This window comes from Tachyglossus aculeatus, unplaced genomic scaffold (genome assembly GCF_015852505.1).
Source record: "Tachyglossus aculeatus isolate mTacAcu1 unplaced genomic scaffold, mTacAcu1.pri scaffold_87_arrow_ctg1, whole genome shotgun sequence".
Lineage (NCBI taxonomy): Eukaryota > Metazoa > Chordata > Mammalia > Monotremata > Tachyglossidae > Tachyglossus > Tachyglossus aculeatus.
Genome location: NW_024045095.1, coordinates 1,215,642 through 1,237,683, shown reverse-complemented (window position 1 = coordinate 1,237,683; position 22,042 = coordinate 1,215,642). Strand labels below are relative to the sequence as shown.

The 22,042-nt window shown below is 41.3% G+C and overlaps 1 pseudogene; it reads right to left on the bottom strand.

Moving 5' to 3' along the window:
• Positions 1-976: 976 nt before the first annotated feature.
• On the bottom strand, positions 977-2,108 carry LOC119924176 (annotated as a pseudogene).
• Between the last annotated feature and the right edge of the window lie 19,934 nt (positions 2,109-22,042).

Here is a 22,042-nt window from a genome sequence, read left to right as displayed (position 1 = left end):
AGAAGCGCAACAAAGATTTCCTCAGGACTTGGAAGCAATTACTTTCTTGTCTATTGCCAATGGAGAGAGAATTGACAAAGGAAATGAGAATATGCAATGACTAGACTTTCACTAGACATGCCTTTAAGAAATGAAAGAACCCAAGTTAGAAACAAAGTTTCATTACAGATACTTCTAACCAGTCTATTGAAGCAAAATTCAAATTAATCAATAAATCAATCCTTGGTTTTCATCTGAACTTACTGAGTTTTTATCACTAAACTGAGTGTCTGGGAAAGTACAAGCACAGCAGACATTACCTGCCATCCAGGAGTTTCCTATGTTATAGGAGAGACCGTCTACAATTGTTTACAATGAAAGCAGGAGGAAAAAGAATGATATAATTGGTAGATGAATGACTATGTTGAGGTGAAATAATGTAATATGTAATGAAATATACCACTGAATATATATAAACATCCAATTCCATTATAACACATGATTCGTTTACATTTTTTAGCTACAGCATTATTGGGCAATTGGGAAACAATCTCTGGAAACCTGGGTCTAACTGGAAACAGCTTGATGTGGTGTCAGAAAGAAGAAACGGGTTGTGAGCATACCTGAAGAATGAGCCAGTCAGACGATCATATTTATTGAGCACTTTCTGTGTCCAGAGCACTCTACTCAGTGCTTGTGGGTATACAATATAACAGACGTTCCCTGCCCACTATGAGCTACCAGTCTAGCACAGCACATGCCATAGCATGAATTCACCTCAACAAAGGGTTTTGCAAGAACACAACCTACACATTAAAAGAGGATGGATGAGAAATGCAAAAATCCTGATTATTGTTATGAATTTACCAGTGTAAATAATTCACATTCTACTGTGTGATTCTTGACATTTAAAATCAATCAATTAATAGTATATATTAAGCAATTACTATGTGTAGAGCACTATACTAAGCACCTGGGAGAGTACACTATGGCAGAATTAGCCGATCCGTTCCCTGGCCATGACCTACCATAGGGCATCTTTCACCTCTTTGTTCCTCAGACTCTAGATCATTGGGTTCAGCATTGAGATCAGTATAATATAGCACTCGGACACCAGTTTTTTCTGATCCATTGAAAAGCTGGAACTGGGCAGCAGATAAATAAACATTGTTGTTCCATAAAATTAAGTGACCTCATCATTAGGTGAGAGGTGCATTTGAAGAAGGCTTTTTGCCTTCCTCCAGAGAGGGATGTGAGAATATTCAGTGACTAGACTTTCACTAGACACGCCTTTAAGAAATGAGAAAAACCCAAGTTGGAAACAAAGTTTCATTACAGATAATTCAAGCCAGTTATTGAAGCAAAATTCAAATTAATCAATAAATCAATCGATGGTTTTCATACGAATTTACTGAGTTTTTATCACTAAACTGAGTGTCTGGGAAAGTACAGCAGTAGCAAAGCAGATTTTAAAAATAGCCAGCAGGATGTACACATATGATATCAGTAAGGTCAGAATGGTAACCAGCATAATGACAGCTTTGGAAGCAGCCGGGACTACTTGGGCAAGACTGGGGTCCGAACAGGACAGCTTCAACAATGGGTGGAGGTCATAGTAGAAGTGATTAATTTAAGGAAGTCCACATTAGCTGCATAGACCACAGTATTCAGGCAGCTGGCCATGCAGGAAGCAATAACCAGTAAAGCACACAGTCTCTGAGGCATGCAGATTACGTATGGAATGACCTTTACAGGTTTACATATCGATCATACACCATCACTGCCAGAGGACAATACTCCACTGCTCCAAATGTAGCTGCATTACAAAACTGGGCCGCATGTCCTGGGTAAGAAATGGTTTTCTTGTCCACTAAGAAATTTGCCAGCATCCTAGGGGTGAAGGATTATGAATAACATCAGTCAGAGAAAGACAGCTGGCTAAGGAAAAAGTACGTGGGTGTGTGACATTGCAAACTGACTCTAATGATTAAAATGACGAGCAGATTTCCCAGAAGAGTGACTGCATAGATGAGGAGGAACAGCATGAAGAGGTCGACCTGTAACTGTGGATCACTTGTTAATCCAGATAGAATTAACTCACTCAGAGTGGTGTGATTTCCACTGGCCATTCAGTGGCCACCTTTTGTTAGGTGGAGAAAAAATGAACTACACCATCAACATTGCAGTGGTCTGAGGCTCAAGGATGTAGCATTCCTAATCGAAGCTAAGATTGGAAAATGGAAGAGAACAAGGTTTTTGATGATATTACAAATATTTATGTTCAATTCAATCAATCATTCAATGGTATTTATTTGTAAGCTTCACTTCGGCAGTGAAAATGTCTACCAACTTTGTTATATTCACGCAAGTGCTTAATTCATTGCTCTGCCCACAGTAAGTGGTTAATGGATACCATTGAAGGAATGCATGCTCCTTGTTATGGGCAGGGATCATGTCTCCACCAAATATTGTGCACTCAGTATTTAGCACATTGTTCTGCACACAGTAGGGGCCCTGATAATACCTTTTTTAAAATGTCCTATTTCCTCTTGCCTCCCCAGCATCTCTAGTAGCTGTCCTGCTTTATATGTGTAAAGCTGATTTCCTCCCAGATCCTCTCCTCCATCCCGTTTTTCCATCACAGTTGACAACACTACCAACTTCCTTGTGTCAGATGCCCAAATCCTTGGCCTTATCCTCAATTTCTCCCTCACTTTCAATCCCTCTGCCTGGAACTCCCTTCCGCCTCAATTCTGGCAGAAGATAGCTCACCCAATCTCCAAAACCCTTCTGAAATCACGTCTCATGCAGGAGTCTTTTTCTGATTAATTTCTCATCTACAAATTTAATAGTAACAATTATTATTGTTGTGATTTTTATTTAGCACTCAATCTGAGCCAAGAACTGGGATAAGCACTGCATTAAATACAGGATAATCAAAACAGAACAATCTTTGTCCTACATGGGGCTAACTGTCTAAGAGGAGCTCAACCACCACTTCAGGGCTTAATAACAACAACAACAATGATAATAATAATGATAATAATAATAATGATAACGGTATTTGTTAAGCACTTACTATGTGCCAGTCAATGTACTAAGCACTGGGGTGGATGCAAGCAAATTGAGTTGGACACAGTCTCTGTGGAGCGCACAGTCTCAACCCCCATTTTACAGATGAGGGAACTGAAGCCCAGGGAAGTCAAGTGACTTGCCCAAGGTTACACAGCAGAGGAGTGGTGGAGCCGGGGTTAGAACCTATGACCTTCTGACTCCCAGGACCGTGCTCTATCTACTATGCCAGCTATGCTTCGACCCTTAACACTTCTGTATATAGCATACATACCCTGTTAATTAAACAGTAATGCATAACCCTGTCCGTATATTCCTCTTCCTCCTATCTGTAATTTACTTTAGTGTCCATCTGCCCTGCTATAATGTAAGGTACTCGAAGGTAGGAATGATGCCTACTAATTCTATTTTGCTATTTACTATTCTATTTCACCCTTCCAAGTGCTTGGTACAGTGTTCTGCACCAGATTCAATACCTGTTCTCCCTCTTACTTAGATTGGGAGTCCAATGTAGGACTTCATTATTTTGTATCTACCCCAGTGCTTAGTACAGTGCTTGACACATACTAAGAGCTTCACAAATACCACAATTATTATTAATAACAATGGTAAGGATAAGGGGCAATGGAAACACAAGCAGGGTAAGTGGTCCGTTGAGAAAGATTCCACTGGATGAAGATTCAGAGAAGGGAGGTAAGCATACATTCCCTTCTCAATAAATTCAGTTGACTGATTGACCTTCACCACTGGATCACTGGTCTGGGCTGCAGGCCCTCAGGTCTCCCAATAAAGCCACGATTTACTGAAAGTTGGTCTACGGGAAAGAGAACAGGCTGGGAGTCAGAGGTACTGGGTTCTAATCCCAGATCTGCCACTTGTCTGCTGTGTGACCTTGTGCAACTCATTTGACTTTTCTGAGCCTCAGTTCCCTCACCTTTAAAATGGAGACTTAATCTTACATAGACTGTGAGTCCTGTGTGGGACAGGGACTTTTTCCAATCTGATTATCTCGTATCTACTCAAATCATTATAGCAATAAAAATGATAATAATAATAACAATGATAATTATGATTATGATGAAAATAATGGCTTCTCATGGAAATTCGTAGTTCACTAAAGGAGAATTTCTTCCCAGGAGAAAATCAATCAATCAATCGTATTTATCGAGTGCTTACTGTGTGCAGAGCACTGTACTGAGCGCTTGGGAAGTACAATTTGGCAACATATAGAGACAGTCCCTACCCAACAGTGGGCTCACAGTCTAGAAGTGGGAGACAGAGAACAAAACCAAACATACCAAACATAATAAAAATGAATGGAATAGATATGTACAAATAAGATAAATAAATAAATAGAGTAATAAATATGTACAAACATATATACATATATACAGGTGCAGTGGGGAAGGGAAGGAGGTAAGATGGAGGGGACGGAGAGGGGGACGAGGGGGAGAGGAAAGAAGGGGCTCAGTCTGGGAAGGCCTCCTGGAGGAGGCGAGCTCTCAGTAGGACCTTGAAGGGAGGAAGAGAGCTAGCTTGGCGGATGGGCAGAGGGAGGGCATTCCAGGCCCAGGGAGATGATGTGGGCCGGGGGTCGACGGCGGGACAGGCGAGAACGAGGCACGGTGAGGAGATTAACGGCAAAGGAGCGGAGGGTACGGGCTGGGCTGTAGAAGAAGAGAAGGGAGGCGAGGTAGGAGGGGGCGAGGTGATGGACAGCCTTGAAGCCGAGGGTGAGGAGTTTCTGCCTGATGGTGAGGAGTTTCTACCTGCCAATGCACATTACTCCAAACCTCTACTATCCCACAGAGCCCAATCATTCTTGCTTCTGGTCCTAATCATCTTGACTCCATTTCCTTCATCCTCAAGAGTACATTACCCCCATTACTCAATAATTAGAGTAATTCTTCCACTACATCCCTTAATGTACCTAAATAGGGAATTTGCACTGGATTGTCTTACCCACTAAATTACCTTATTTCACTTTCTAAAAGCCTGCCTTTCTTTTTTCATCTGAACTTTCAATCATCTAACATTCAATGTCTCCATTCACTTTCTTCTAAGACACTCCATCTCTTACAAAGATTTCTTCTTTTTAAGAACATTTAGTAGTCAGTGAAGATGAAGGAAGTAAGATCATGAAGGATGATTATAGATCTGTAAGTCAAGCAGAACAAAGAATGATCTGGAAGTCTTCATCCAAAGGAGGTATTTTGGGAAAGAACCCACTTACGCAAACACAGAAGCTGCAACCTTTAATTATAAATATACACATCTCACCTCCACAACATCGCCAAGATCCGCCCTTTCCTCTCCATCCACGCTGCTCCAGAGAAGCAGCGTGACTCAGTGGAAAGAGCACTGGCTTTGGAGTCAGAGGTTATGGGTTCAAATCCCAACTCCGCCATTTCTCTGTTGTGTGACTTCGGGCAAGTCACTTAACTTCTTTGGGTCTCAGTTCCCTCATCTGTAAAATGGGGATGAAGACTGTGAGCTCCACGTGGGATAACCTGGAGTATCTACCCCAGCGCTTAGAACAGTGCTTGGCACATAGTAAGCGCTTAACAAATATTATTATTATTATTATTATTATTATTATTATTATCCAAACCGCTATTTTACTGGTTCAATCTCTCATCCTATCCCGACTGGATTACTGTATCAACTTCCTCTCTGATTTCCATCTTCCTGTCTCTCCCCACTTCAGACTGTACTTCACTCTGCTGCCCGGATTATTTTTGTACCAAAACACTCAATGGAAAGAGCAGGGGCTAGGGAGCCAGAGGTCATGGGTTCAAATCCTGTCTCCGTTGCTTGTCAGCTGTGTGACTTTGGGCAAGTCTCTTCACTTCTCTGTGCCTCCGTTCCTTCATCTGTAAAATGAGGATTAAGACTGTGAGCCCCACGTGGAACAACCTGATCACCTTGTATCCTCCCCAGCGCTTAGAACAGTGCTCTGCACATAGTAAGTGCTTAACAAATGCCATCATAATTATTATTCTTATGTTACCCGACTCCTCAAAAATCTCCAATGGCTGCCTGTAAGCCTACGAATCAAGCAAAATCTCCTCATTCTCGGCTTCAAGGCTCTCCATTACCTTGCCCCCTCCTACCTCATCTCCCTTCTCTCCTTCTATGGTCAATCCCACACCCTCCTCTCCTCTGCTGCTAGCCTCCTCACTGTGCCTCGTTCTCACCTGCCCCGCTATCAGCCCCCTGCCCACGTCCTTCCCCTGGCCTGGAATGTCCTCCCTCCACACATCTGCCAAATTAACTCTCTTCCTCCCTTCAAAGTCCTACTGAGAGCTCACCTACTCCAGGAGGCCTTCCCAGACTGAGTCCCCTTTTTCCTCTCCACCTCCCCATCCCCCCAGCCCTACCTCCTTCCCCTCCCCACAACACTTGTATATATTTGTACAGGTTCATTACTCCATTTATTTTACTTGCACATATTCACTATTCTATTTATTTTGTTTATGATGTGCGTATAGCTATATTTCTATTTGTTCTGACGATTTTGACACCTGTCTGCATATTTTCTTTTGTTGTCTGTCTCCCCCTTCTAGATTGTGAGCCCGTTGTTGGGTAGGGACCATCTCTATATGTTGCCGACTTGTACTTCCCAAGCGCTTAGTACAGTGTTCTGCACACGGTAAGCGCTTAATAAATATGATTGAATGAATGAATGAATTCTATACTTTCCAACATCCTTTACAACCTCTAAATTCAAGTACTTGATTAAAAAAAATTTACTATAAAAATGTTTGACACTATATTTGTGGTATCCCATTTCAACAAAGTGTGAAATGATTGTGTTCTGTAGGAAAGTATTTGTTAGGAAATAAATTGTTCTTCTTATCATTTAGAAAATCAAGTGGAGGTTCTCTTCAACAGGGCTCTGCCTCCCAACTTGGTGCCTCTCCACCCTTGGTCAAGTTTCTGCTCTAAAATTAAAATTTTAATGAATGTGCCAATCAGTCAGAAAAGCCTTGCAGCCAATGCACACACAGAAACAGTTTCTGATATATTTTTAAAGGAGTGCAAAAAATGAGACCAACTGTAATGTCCAGTCGTCAGGACTCTCTTTTTCTTTGATCAAAAGTCTTTTTGGAAAAACATCTATACTGTTGGAATGTTTAGAAAATCTAACCACCAGCAGGCACAAACATTGTAATCTATTGGTAATTTCCTGGGGTAATGAGGAAGGACAAAAATTGAGCTTTTTTCCCTGCTGGAGAGGGGAATGGAATTTCTAGCCTCAATTGAAAGCATTCCTGAACCTAAGAACCTACTCTTTCTTCCCCATTCCTGCACCCGTCAGCATAAAGGACTGATATCTGTAGATTTCTGTGGTCATATTCTAACTTCCAGTAAGGGAAAGATGTAGAAAAGGCAAAAGAAGATTAAATCTCTCAAAATTCCATGTCTTTCAGGGATCGAATCCAAGATCTCTCTAACAAGTATGTTGCTGGGGAGGACAAGATCTTTTACTTGAGGCTAAAAAATAATTAGACTGGGTAACAATTTCATGTTTGTATCGGGCTTAGTTGTGTTTGGGGACTGAGCTCCTGAATCCCTCTGAGACCCCCGTGCTACTGCAAGAAATGAAAGGCATCGATTAATTGTTCTTTGGATCACCTAGGTGTGGAGAACAATCACCTGCAGGACTTCAAAATTTCTCCAGACTCCTGAGGGATGGAGTCTTTTTTGCTTGACTCATTTTGAATCTGCAATGAATTTCTCTCTTTCTCAACTTCAGAAATTTGAATCATCCTTCAGAAAAATCCCATAGGACATGAAAGAATGGAGTGGCCGAGTTTTCTTTTTCATAGGGCTCTTGATGCAGACAAGCATTCTTAACAAATTATTCTGTGGGCAGGGAATGTGTCTGCTTATTATTACATTGTACTCTCCCACTTGCGTAGTACAGTGCTTTCCACACAGTAAGCACTCAATAAATATGATTGAATAAATGAATGAATGAGTACTTTCTATGTGCCAAGCACTGTACTAAACGCTGAGTCATATACAAGATAATCAGGAGTCTCACAACTAAAGTAGGAGGGAGAATAGGTATTGTGTTCCCATTTTATAGATGAGGTAACTGAGGCACAGAAAAGTTAAGTGACTTGCCCAAGATCGCACAGTGTGTAAGTGGCAAAACTGGGGTTGGAACCCAGGTCCTCTGGCTCTGTCCATTAGGCCAAGCTGCTTCTCTAATAATAATAATGATATTTGGCTCTCTCTTTACCCGGGCCAAAGCCCCTCCTGATAATATGTTACAGGGTTAAAAGGGTACCTACATCCTTTTAGAACATTCCGGAGCCATTTAGGGCATTGCCCAGTAATGATTAGTTGGCAAGGGATTCTGGGAGTCTGACCACCTTGTTTCAGGAGAGAGTTGTCAGATCTTTTGCCATCAAAGAGAATAAGGGGTGAATGTGTCTCAACCAATCTATCAATAGAATTTAATAAACAGAACTGTGATCTGAACTCTGATGTAAATGCTAGTGACAGTATAATCCGCGAACCAATCATAAGTGTTCATGACAGAACAATAGAGTGATGAAATGCACTCTCTGTCCATCAAAAGCTTCTCGTCTAGGAAGAGAGACAGGCACTAAAATGATTTACAGATAGTTGGATGATAAATCAGTGAATACTTAAGTCACATGGCCTGTATGAAAGAGCTACAAGTGGCTGTGAGTTCTTAACTATGTGGTTGATGCAGAATACCTGGGTGGAATATGGGGGATAAACCTGGAGGGGAGAGGATAAATTAAACCAGTATGGCCTCCTGGAAGAGATGAGATTTCAAAAAGGCTTTGAAGATGGCCTAGTAATTTGAGCAAGGATCTGGGTTCTAATGCCACTCAACCACTTGTCTGCTGTGTGACCTTGAGGAAATCACTTAACTTCTCTGCTACCTCAGTTACCTCATCTGTAAAATGGAGCCTCATGTGGGACATGGACTGAATCCAACTTGATTAGCTTATATTTATCCCAGGACTTAGTACAGTGCCTGGCACAGAGTAAGTGCTTAACAAGTACCATTAAAAAAAAGCTATCATCTGCCATACATTGATGGGCAAAGGATTAGAAGCAGAGAACCATGAACAAAGCACAGTGAGTAGGTCAGCTAAAGCGTTAAATTCCTGTGAAAGACTCTATGATTAACAGGAATTGTGAACACCTAGAAAATTAGATTTCTGAAATGAAATATATGTATTTCACAGGAAATGAAATCTCCTTGAGATTAAAACATTACTGCACAATTATGGAAAGAGGTGCAGTCGCTCAGGATCACTTTGATTTAATTTCCTAGGCCACATTTGCATTAAAGCACAAAATGTCAAGAAAATACCTTCTCTCCTCTTTTCTCAAAAACATCCAAATATTTGCTCAATCTGTATAAAACATAATGAAAAAGAATACAGAACTATTTCCTGAATCCTTCTGTTTCTGAATATCCCTTAAAAATTTGTCTCATTATCTAGGCAACCAAAGAAAAGTCTGCCTGGTCCCCACTTTGTATCCAAGGTTTAGGCTGTGATCACACATACAGGTCTTTCTAGAAGACTGCCTGTTCATGGTTGGTGGAGGAACCTGCTGGACAGACTGTCACTGTCTAGGAGTCCTGGGTACTGGTCCTCTATGATGCTTGTGCCCCTTAATTGTTTCCCACAACACCAGCTAAGAGGCTAGGAAAGGCCCCAGGCCCTCATGAAGAGGCAGGATCCAGGAGAGGTTTGGAGGCGGCAAACACCTTGAAAATTATCCATCAATTAAGTGAAAATGCTGCAGGCACTGTATTAGAAATCGTGGACTATGAATTGCATAACACATGCTGAATTGGCATTGGCAAATCCCTCTCATGTATGTTTGGCATTAAAGTGAGGTACAGATTATCAATCAATCAATCAACAATACTGACTGAGTGCACAGCATTGTACTAAGTCCTTGGGAGAGTACAATACAACAAAATTGGTAGGCACATTCCTTACCCACAGAGACCTCACAGTCCAGAGGGGAAGACAGACATTAAAATAAATTATGGATCTGTACATTAGTGCTGAGAGGCTCAGGGTGGGGTGAATATAGGGTACAAATCCAAGTGCAAGGATGACACAGAAAGGAAAAGTAGTAGGGAAAATGAGGGCTTAGTTGGGGAGGATATCTTAGAGAAGATGTGCTATCAATAAGGCTTTGAAGGAAGGGTGACAATCTGTCAGATATGAAGGGGGAGGAAGTTCCAGGTCAGAGGCAGAATGTGTCAAGGAGTTGGCAGAGACTCTATTTAAAAAATCCATCACGGCCTATGATTTTAAACAAATGAGCAAAAGGTTTTTAAATAGTAGATTTTTTTTGATTCCCTGTAATTGACATTTTATGTATTCCATGTCTATATTTGTTGGGTCTTTGACACAGAAATGTAAATAAAATATTAGTTCTAGGAAACTATCAGAGAGGCTGTGGTTGATTAAAGCCAATAACAACCACTTCTAGTCTTGTGGAAGTAAATATAGATATGAGTTTTTTTCATTTATTAAACTAAAAATAGGCTCCATCCTTTAGTAGTCAAAATCATTCCTTTTCACATTTCACTTCACATTTCTTTACACTTCCATTTCCTTACGTGAAGATCATAGATTAAAGGAAGGACATTACTTGACAATGGGTATAGATCTTTCTGAAGAGTCCCCTCATTCTTGTGAATTATGATCTTGATTGTGGTAACCATCATGCAACGTGGGATGATTTGACCTTTAGCCCACTACTGCTTTCATGTAGTAAAGCAAATATGTGAAAGTTCACATGTGTAGTTAAATTCATTCATTCAATCGTATTTGTTGAGAGCTTTCTGTGTGCAGAGCACTGCACTAAGCACATAGATAGTACAATTCAGCAACAAAAAGAGGCAATCGCTGTCTACAACGGGCTCACAGTCCAAATGATTTTATACATGATCATTAGTTCTTCCCACAGAATGCTCACACAGCTGTATTCGGTATTCAATATAATGATTTCTTACTTGTTTTCCTTCATCCCATTAATTTATATTGCTGACCTGATTCCCCTTTGGCATTAGGAAACTCCTTTGATCAGAACCGTTCTTTCTAGGGCTTCCATCATGTCCTTGTTCCTTAAGCAATAGATCATGGGATTCAGCTTGGGGATCATGACCATGTAAAATACAGACACCATTTTATTCAAATCCATTGAGTTGTCAGAGCTGGACATCACGTAGATAAATGTGAATAGAAGAGAGTAACAGCCAATAGGTGAGACGCACAGGTGGAGAAAGTTCTGCGTCTTCTGCCTTTGATAGGCATTCTCAAGATTGAAATGGGAATATAACCTAAGAGGTGACGTTCGTCCCAGATGTAATTATGACAGTGATGCCAGCTGAAGATGACCGAAAGATCTTTGCCAGGTGGGTGTCAGAACAGGATAGTTTCAACAGAGTGGGTGTATCGCAACAGAAGTGGCTAATTTCATTGGGTCCACAGAAAAATAAGCTAAACACACCATATGTACATAACAGAAAATTCATAAAGCTTGCAACATAAGACGCAGCAACCATTGAGGCACAAGCCTTTTCAGACATAATAAGTGTACAGATGAGAGGACTGCATATTACAGCAGATCGATCATATGCCATGACCGCCAGGAGAAAGCATTCTGAGAATCCAAAGGTCGCTGTCAACCAGAACGAGTGGCACAGGCAAGGTAGGAAATTGTCTTCTTCTTTGCTAGGAAGTTTACCAGCATCTTGGGTGTGACAGATGAGGAAAAGCACATATCTGAGAAGGACAAGTGACTAAGAAAAAATACATTGGAGTATGAAGTTGAGAATTGATTCTGATTAATATAATGATGACCAAATTTCCAAGCAAAGTAACAGAATGCACAACAAGGAACAGTAAAAAGATCACTTGAAGATTAGGGTCACCTGTTAATTCTAAAATAATGAACTCTGTCACTGCAGTATTGTTTCCATTCGGCATTATTGCTTGATGGCAGTCCGCTGAAATAAAAACAGAGACTCAATCAACCTATTGCATTTATTGAACCTTACCTTAATAACTGTTTGTGAGTGTGCAATAGATTTAGGGCAGTAGCTCCCTCTTCTTAAGGAATTTACAATCAAGAAAATAAAGTCAATGAACTGCCCTGGCATCAGTGAAAGAGAGGAAGAAAGAAACGTGGGTAAGTGGAAAAATAACTGAGTACCACATAATCATGCAATAGAAATGGAATGTCAGTGAAAGATAACTTGCAAGAAGAAAATGGAACAAGCTTTTGCTTTGAAATTCATACTCCCACAGATTACAGTACTTAAAACAGTTTTTCTTTGTATTTTGCAAAGATATATTTTATCATCTTCATTCGGGTTGGCCTAGTGGATGGGGCATGGGCCTGGGAGTCAGAAGGTCAGGGGTCCTAATCCCGGCTCCACTGCTGTGTGACCTCAGGGAAGTCACTTCAGTTCTCTGGGCCTCAGCTACCTCATCTGTGAAATGGGGTTTGAGACTGTGAGCCCCTCGTGGGACAGGGACTGTGTCCAACCCAATTTGTTTAGTACAGTGCCTGGCACATAGTAAGCATTTAACAAATACTATTATTATTATTATTATTGCTATTTATATTATTATTATCCTGGAAACCAATGAGGAATTACACTGTGGCACTGCATTTGCATAATTTTTAACGGAGAAAAATCATAGCTTTCTGTACAAGAAATTTCAATAGAACATTTCTTAGTCTTTTCTTAAAGATCCTTCCTTCCAATGTCTGTTGACCTCTTTTTTCTTGACTCTCAAAGTTTCTCCATCTTCACTTTTTATTGAACAGTCTAAGATAAAGTTTAGTAATTAATTTATATTCCTAGGCAGAGAGTCAGTGCATACATCTGAAGGGCAGTTTTTAGATCATAATAGAGTAGGATTTAATTTTTTTGATAAACTGGATTTACCCAACTTACCTTGTGCAAAAATAAAGTATTGCACCTTTAGCTCACCAAAAGAGGTAATCTTTGAGTGACAGAGGGAAGTATATATATATATATATATATATATATATATATTATACATATTTTTGAACAGTGTTATGGGACTACACCCGTGAGGCTAACTGAAAGTTTCAAAATGCTAATGGAAATGCATAATCATTAAAAGGACCTTTATGCCTAAAGATTATTGGAGAAAAAAACACACATACACGCTTAGGATTCTCAAAGGAATCAATATGTTTACTTTTGTCATAGCTGCACAAGGCAAGTGAAACCAATTATTTGGCAAAGCAATTGGCTTCCTCTTCTTTTGGACTGTCTATACGAGCAGAGACTGGAGAACTGTAGTGTGGATTTCAGGTTGTTTTGCATGTAATAATGATAATAACTGTGGTATTTATTACGTGTTTTGTATGTGCCAGGGACTGCACTAAGCTCTAGGGTAAGTGCAAGCAAATTGGGTTGGACACAGTCGCTGTCCCACTCGAGGCTCACAGTTTTCATCCCCATTTTACAGATGAATAAACTGAGGCACAGAGAAGTGAAGTGATTTGCCCAAGGTCATATAGGAGACAAGTGACAGAGCTGGAATTAGAAACCAGATCCTTCTGACTCCCAGCTCCATGCTCTATCCACTAAGCCATGCTGCTTCTCATTTAGACCAAACACTCATTATTTTATTTCTGCGTTTATGCAATGAATCAATCTACTGTATGCAGAGCATTATAGTCAGGACTTGGGAGAGAACAATAGAAGTAGTAGAAATAATCCCTGCCCTTGAGGTGCTTACTATGTGCATCTGCCACACAAGGCTGTAAGGGTAGATGGTTGAGAATGGAGGGAGGAGGAGAAATGGAGGACAATGAATGTGAAATGAGAATTGTGCTGGAGCCTCCCCAAAGCTGTTGGGCTTGAGGGAATTTGCAGAAGGATGTTTTCAGGATCTTCCCTTTAGAATTTAGTGCCTACTGAGGAACCAAAATTGTTTGAAAATCTGTGACATTATTATATGTTTCAGAATAAAATAATAATAGGAGTTAGTTTAGCATGGAGGAGAAATCGACATGATCAAAGAAGGTCAATTGAGTAACAATAAGGTTTTGAAGAGGGGGAGAGTAATTGTCAGATCAATCAATCAATCAATCAATCAATCGTATTTATTGAGCGCTTACTGTGTGCAGAGCACTGTACTAAGCGCTTGGGAAGTCAGATTTGAGGAGGGAGGTCATTTCAGGCCAGAGGCAGTACTTGGGCCAGGGATCAGTGGTGAGAAGGTGAGACTGAGGTACTGTGAGAAGGTCAGCACTAGAAGAGTGAAGTGTGTGGGCTGGGTCGTAGAAGGAGAGAAGTGAGGTAATGTAGGAGGGGCCAAGGTGATGGTGTGCTTTAAAGCATACCTGTCCACTGTGTGGCCCTGGGCCAGACACTTAACCTCACCAATGCCAGCTTCCCCAACTGTAAAATGGGGATAATAATATCTGAACCTTACCTCACAGTGATGTTGTGGGTAATAAATTAAAATAACTAATGTAAAGTGCTTTAGCAATAAAAGCACCCAATAGAATATTTATTTTAATTTCTCTACCCCTCTAGGCTGTAAGCTCATTACGGGTAGGGAAGGTGTCTGATAATTCTGTTGTACTGTACTTTCCCAAGCATTTAAAACAGTGCTCTGCACATAGTAAGCTTTCAATAAATACCATTGGTTGAATGATTGACTGCAGAAGCCTTTTCCTGTACCCAGTTTCAATGCAAAGCTTTACAGAGTGCCCAAGGAAAGGAATTATTTTCCTCCCCTGAAATGAGATCTTTGCCATGACAGATAATAAATAAGACATGACAGAAAGATGAATGGGCATGGCTTTGTAGGGATAGGAGTTGACCATAATTGTAGAACAGGAGCAAAGAACAATGCTTGCAAGGTCACCTGGAGCTTGGACTCTTTTGAGAATAATGTCAGTCACATAAGTTCTGTTTTCATTAGCCATAAATTCAGTTTTTCTCAAAGATGATGAAAACTGAAACACTCACTCTATTGAATAATTATGACTTTACAGTCAGTAAAGTCAGTTCCAGAAATGAATAATACACGAGATGAACGAAATGTGTTAAAATATAAAGCAACCACAAAAGGTGAGAATGCTAAATAAAATACCAAAAACAAGAAATAGGAGCTAAAAAAATATATGCTGTAGGTGTAAGTAAGGGTTAAATGGGAATCACTTTGTCATGTTTTTGTTCTGTACCATTTGGTTTCAGATTCTCTTCTGCTTAGAATAGATCTCCTTTGATATTTTCATTCAATTGCCTTTATGCTTTTAGAATCTCCACTTCATTCAGTGTGGTGTTTCAAGGCCATTCAATTCTCCTTTCAAATTAAAAAAAAATCCATTCTTTTCAGATTTTGGTCCCTTCACATCAAATAATTTTTAAAGCAAGAAATATTTCATTTTAAAGTAAAAATGTGGCAGACCTAATGAAGATCTATTCAAAATAAATTTTGGGTCACACAGTAGGCATCTCAAACATTAGTGTATAATGAAATGCAACTATGGAATAAATGAGAAAGATACGTAAATAATCTTTCTCATTGTAAATTTACTTTCTCATTTGTAAATGAGAAAGTAATTCTTCATTACTATGTTAGGGCTCTTAAATACGAGACAAGATCCCAGATATTTGATGAAAAATTATAAATCCTGAAGGTGTCAGGAATTATTACACAGTCTATAACATTGATTCAGCATCTGGAGAACTACAATGGAATTAGTAGACATGATTCCTGCCTTCAGAGAGCTTACGCTCTAACAGAGGAGATGGACAATAAATTATAGCTAGGAAGAGGTAATAGTGTATTAAAGTATGTGCACAAATGCTCTGGTGGGTGAAGGTAGGGGTGAGTGTAAGTACCCAACTGCTTTGATGGCATGGACATGCAAAGGTGGAAGTTGGTTTGTTTGTTGTGGCATTTGTTAAGCACGTACTATGTGTCAGGAACTATACTAAGTACTGGGGTACATACAAGAAAACCAGATTTCACCAAGTCCATGTCCCACAGGAGGCTCACAGTCTTAATCTTCATTTTACAGATGAGGTAACTGAAGTTAAATGACTTGCCCAAGGTCTCGCAGAACCAGAAATAGAATCCAAGTCCTCAGTCTCCCAGGCTTATGCTCTTTCCATTAGGGCACATGGATTCTTATGTTGGGGGAGTGTAGAGTGAGGAAGATGAGAACATAATCACGGAAGGCTACCTGGAGGTGATTTGACTTCAGAAAAGATTTGAAGATGGGGCAAAACCAATTTTTTATGGGTACAAATTCCTATATCTCTTTTTAATGATTTTTAAGTGCTTACTATGCATCCAACACTGTTCTAAGTGCTAGGGTAGATCCAAGTTTATCAGGTTGGACACAATCCTTCTCCCACATGGGGCTCACAGTTCTACTTGGAGGGACGACCATTTAATCCTAATTTTACAGATGAAGAAACTGAGGCACAGAGAAGTAAATTGGCTTGGCCAAAATCACAGCAAGCAATTGTCAGAGCCATGATTAGGATCCAAAGCCTATAACTGACTCCTAGGCCCATGCTCTTTCCACTAGGCTATGCTGCTTTTCTTTCCCTCCCCTGCTCCACCTCTTTTCCCGCCCTCCTTTCTGTCCCCCCTTTCGTTTTTTTCTTTGAGAGCCCTTTGAAAGTTCTTACTCTCTCTTTCAACTCAGTGTCAAATCATTTACCCTCTAAGAAACATTACCTCGATATATGAAAAATTGGCTCACCAACCCTTTTAGTGCTTCCATCATTGGTCACCTGTCTACTTGTTTTGTTTTGTTGTCTGTCTCCCCCTTCTAGACTGAGCCCATTGTTGGGTAGGAACCGTCTCTATATGTTGCCGACCTGTACTTCCCAAGTGCTTAGTACAGTGCTCTGCACACAATACGCGTTCAGTAAATACGATTGAATGAATGAATGAATGAATGATGTTGTCCATTTCTTGATTCTGAATATTTATTCATTCATTCAATCGTATTTATTGAGCGCTTACTATGTGCAAAGCACTGTGCTAAGCGCTTAGGTGAGTACAATATAACAATGAGCAGACACATTCCCAGCCGACAACGAGTTTACGGTTTAGAGGCAAGGAGACAGACATGAATACAAATAGAATTACACAATGCACATAAGTTCTGGGGGGCTGGGAAGGGAGAAGAGCATAGGGAACTAGTCAGGGCAACGCATAAGGGAGTGGGCGATGAGGAAAGGTGGGGCTTAGTCTGGGAAGGCTTCTTGGAGTAGATGTGCTTTCAATAAGGTTTTGAAGGCAGAGTAATTGTCTGTTTGATTTAAGAAGGGAGAGCATTCCAGACCAGAGGCAAAACATGGGCTAAGGGTCAGTGGAGAGATAGGCTTGATCGAGTCACATTGAGAAGGTTAGCACTGGAGTAGCGAAGTCTGTGGGCTGAGTTGTAGAAGGAGAGAAGTAAGGTGAGGTAGGAGAGGGGCAAGGTGGTGGAGTGCTCTAAAGATAATGTTGAGGAGTTTTTGTTTGATGTGGAGGTGTATGGCCAACTCCTGGAGTTTTTTGAGGAGGAGGCCGATGTGTCCTGAACGTTTTTATAGAAAAATGATCCGGGAAGTAGAGTGAAGCATGGACTGGAGTGGGGTGAGACAGGTGGCTGGGAGGTCGGCAAGGAGGCTGATGCAGTAATCCAGGCTGGGATAGGATAAGTGTATTAGGGTTTAACATTCAGAGCATTCTAGAAAGAATAGATGACAAAGATTATATGGAAGAGTTTAGGCAACCATGACCAAGTGATAATTTCAATAGATTTTCAAAATGGAAATTTGGTGCATAATATAAGAAATAAAAGGTTTTTATGAACATTCACAAGTCGTAAAAATGAAATTCTCATTCTGAGGACGTATAAGGTGCTTCTAGAATTAAAGATTCGGTGATTTTAAAATAAGCCAAACAGTATTTTAAAGGGAAATTGGAATTTACCACTTTTACACACACACACTTTTACACACACACACACACACACACATTTATATATTTCAGAGTTGCTAATGCATCTGAGCTAATGATTTACATTCTGTGAGGAAATAATTTCCTTCAAACTTTCAATACTTTTTCTCATAATATCAGGAAAGACTTCTCTTAACAACCATTCTCAAGTCCCGTTTCCATACTACTACTACTACTACTACTACTACTACTACTACTGCTGCTGCTACTACTACTACTACTACTACTACTACTACTATTAAAAACATTATTTATTAACTGCTTACTGTGTGCCAAGCACTGCACTAGGCAACGGACTAGATATAAGATAATCAGGTTGGACACAATCCCTATCCCACACAAGGCTTAGAGTCCAAATAGCCTCGTGGAAAAGACATGGGCTTGGAAAGTCAAAGGACCTGGGTTTAAATCCCACTTCTGCTACTTGCTTGGTCTATGACCTTGGGCAAGTGCCTTCATTTCTTTGTGCCTCTGTTTCTTCAGCTGTGAAATGGAGACTCAGTACCTGTTCTTCCTCCTACTTAAACGGTGTTCAAATGGAACAGAGATCTTGTCCAACATGATCAACATGTTGTTTACCCCAGTGTTTAAAGCAGTGCTTGGCACATAGTAAATGCTTAACTAATACTATAATTTTTATAATAATAAGTAGGAGGGCATAGGATTTCATTCCCATTTTACAGATCAGGAAAGAGAAGCCCAGAGAAGATAAGTGACTTGCCCGAGGTCACGCAGCAGACAAGGGGCGAGGAGGGAATTAGAACCCAGGTCCTCAGGCTTGCAGGTCTGTGTTCTGACCGCTAGGCTGCGCTGTTTCCAGCTGGCTTGTCCCCTGTCCGGTTCGAATTCGTCTCCCAATGCCTCCATGTCTCGTAACTTTAGTTTCAATGTACAAATTTCTTTTGTTTCATGTCGTCTTTTCCCATTTCCTTGCCTCCCATGTGGCATGTTGTTCCCGGGGAGTGGGGTGGGAAAAGCAGTGGTCTTGGAAAAGTGCAGTTAAGAAGACCCTACCCCCTAGAGAACTTGAAAATTTTAAAATGGGGATTGAGAATGTGAGTCCCATACTGGACAGAGACTGTGTCTGAGTGCTTAGTAAAGTGCCTGGCACATAGTAAGCGCTTAACAAATGCCATTATCATTATTGTATCCACCCCAGCGCTTAGTACAGTGTTCGGCAACAAATACCAAAGTTATTATTAGTGGCCCATTCTTAGCCCTGCTGAACCTCGGGGATGATGTCACCGACGGGATCCGGGGTCTCCCATATAACGAGGTCTCTCGAGATGAGCCCAGCGCTGGTCCACCTGGGGACTTCCTCTTGCAACCACCACCCCGAAACATGGATGCCTTCTCCGAGGGGACCTTGAGCTCATCAGGGGACCACTGAGGCCCGGTTACTTCACAGAGCCTTTCCCGTCACTGTCACAAATGCACAAGAGGAGACGAGGAAAGAGAGTGAGCATCCAGAACCTGCCTGCAGTGGCTGTCTCCGATATTGGACGACTCCAGTGAGTTTCAGTTGTGGTAGCGGTGGTGGGCTGAAGCTGATGACAGCATAGAAAAAGCTCCTCTTGCCAGGTTTCTCGTACAGTTCATTGTAATAGTAATATTAATAATTGCGGTTTAATAATAATTATTATAATTGTGGTATTTATTAAGCATTTACTATATGCCGAGCATTGTTCTAAGCATTGGGTACTTGTTAGGTCGTTACTATATACCAGACGCTGTACTGAGCTCTGAAGTAGATACAAACAAATCGGGTTGGACACGGTCCATGTCCCTCATGGTATGGCATTTGTTAACCACTTACTATGTGTCAAGCACCGTTCTAAGTGCTTAAGTAATCAGTCCCTGTTCCAAATAATGATAATAATTGTCCCATGAATCAAAGAGGAAATTCTCATGCAGGGTTGAGATCCCCTCACTCACAAAGTCAAGCTGTACTCCCTTGTACCTTGCTGTACCTTGTCTTCCCTCCCAAACCTTGCCCTCTCCCTGACTTTCCCATCTCTCTTGACAGCACTACCATCCTTCCCGTCTCACAAGCCCGCAACCTTGGTGTCATCCTCGACTCCGCTCCCTCATTCACCCCTCACATCCAAGCCATCACCAAAACCTGCTGGTCTCAGCTCCGCAACATTGCCAAGATCCACCCTTTCCTCTCCATCCATACCGCTACCCTGCTCATTCAAGCTCTCATCCTATCCCGTCTGGACTACTGCATCAGCCTTCTCTCTGATCTCCCATCCTCGTGTCTCTCCCCACTTCAATCTATACTTCATGCTGCTGCCCAGATTGTCTTTGTCCAGAAACGCTCTGGGAATGTTACTCCCCTCCTCAAAAATCTCCAATGGCTACCAATCAATCTGCGCATCAGGCAGAAACTCCTCACCCTGGGCTTCAAGGCTCTCCATCACCTCGCCCCCTCCTACCTCACCTCCCTTCTCTCCTTCAACAGCCCACCCTTTACCCTCCGCTCCTCTGCTGCTAATCTCCTCACCGTACCTCATTCTCGCCTGTCCCGCCATCGACCCCCGGCCCACGTCATTCCCCGGGCCTGGAATGCCCTCCCTCTGCCCATCCACCAAGCTAGCTCTCTTCCTCCCTTCAAGGCCCTAGTGAAAGCTCACCTCCTCCAGGAGGCCTTCCCAGACTGAGCCCCTTCCTTCCTCTCCCCCTCGTCCCCCTCTCCATCCCCCCATCTTACCTCCTTCCCTTCCCCACAGCACCTGTATATATGTATATATGTTTGTACATATTTATTACTCTATTTATTTATCTATTTATTTTACTTGTACATATCTATTCTATTTATTTTATTTTGTTACTATGTTTGGTTTTGTTCTCTGTGTCCCCCTCTTAGACTGTAAGCCCACTGTTGGGTAGGGACTGTCTCTATATGTTACCAAATTGTGCTTCCCAAGCGCTTAGTACAGTGCTCTGCACACAGTAAGCGCTCAATAAATACGATTGATGATGATGATGATGATGATGATAATAATAATAATAATAATAATAATAATAATAATAATAATAATAATAATGGCATTTGTTAAGTGCTTACTATGTGCAAAGCACTGTTCTAAGACCTGGGGAGGATACAAGGTGATCAGGTTGTCCCACCTGGGACTCACAGCCTTAATCCCCATTTTCAGGTGAGGAAATTGAGGCCCAGAGAAGTGAAGTGACTTGCCCAAGATCACACAGCAGACAAGGGGGAGAATCGGGAGTAAAGCCCAGGTACTCTGACTCCCAGGCCCGGGTTCTTTTCTCTAGATCGCTCTGCTGCTCACTAGACTACACTGCTCACTTTAAGGGTAATAATAGAATAGTAATGATGATGGTACTCGTTAAGCGCTTACTATGTGCCAAGCACTGTTCTAAGCTCTGGGAAAGGACCGCGTCTACTATCTTTATTGTACTGTGCCCTTTCTAGCGCTTACAACAGTGCTGGGCACACACGAAGTGCTCATTATATACCCTGATTAATTGTCTGATTGAAGGGTCATGCCAAAGACTAGGAAAAGGTGGAACTGAAACCGAAATATCCTTACGACCGGTTTCTCATTCTTTCCAGGCTGTGTTCCCGCTTGAGACCTCTCCCATGGGAATCTGAACCCCCTTCTCAGGTGGATGCCTAATGGGGTGGGAGAGTACAGCTTGACTTTGTGAGTGAGGGGATCTCAACCCTGCATGAGAATTTCCTCTTTGATTCATGGGGTTTAAATCCTATTTAGACTGGGAAACCTATGTGGGACAAGAACTAACCTGATAAAACCTGGTTCCATCCAGTGCTTATAACAGTGCTTGGAACATAGTAATTATTATTACTATTACCATTATTAATATTCATCCACTTTTGCCCACAACTTCTGCTTCATTAAGTATTGCGTTGTGGGTTCTGTGGGTTCTAGAGCGGATGAGAGAATAAGTTCTCATGC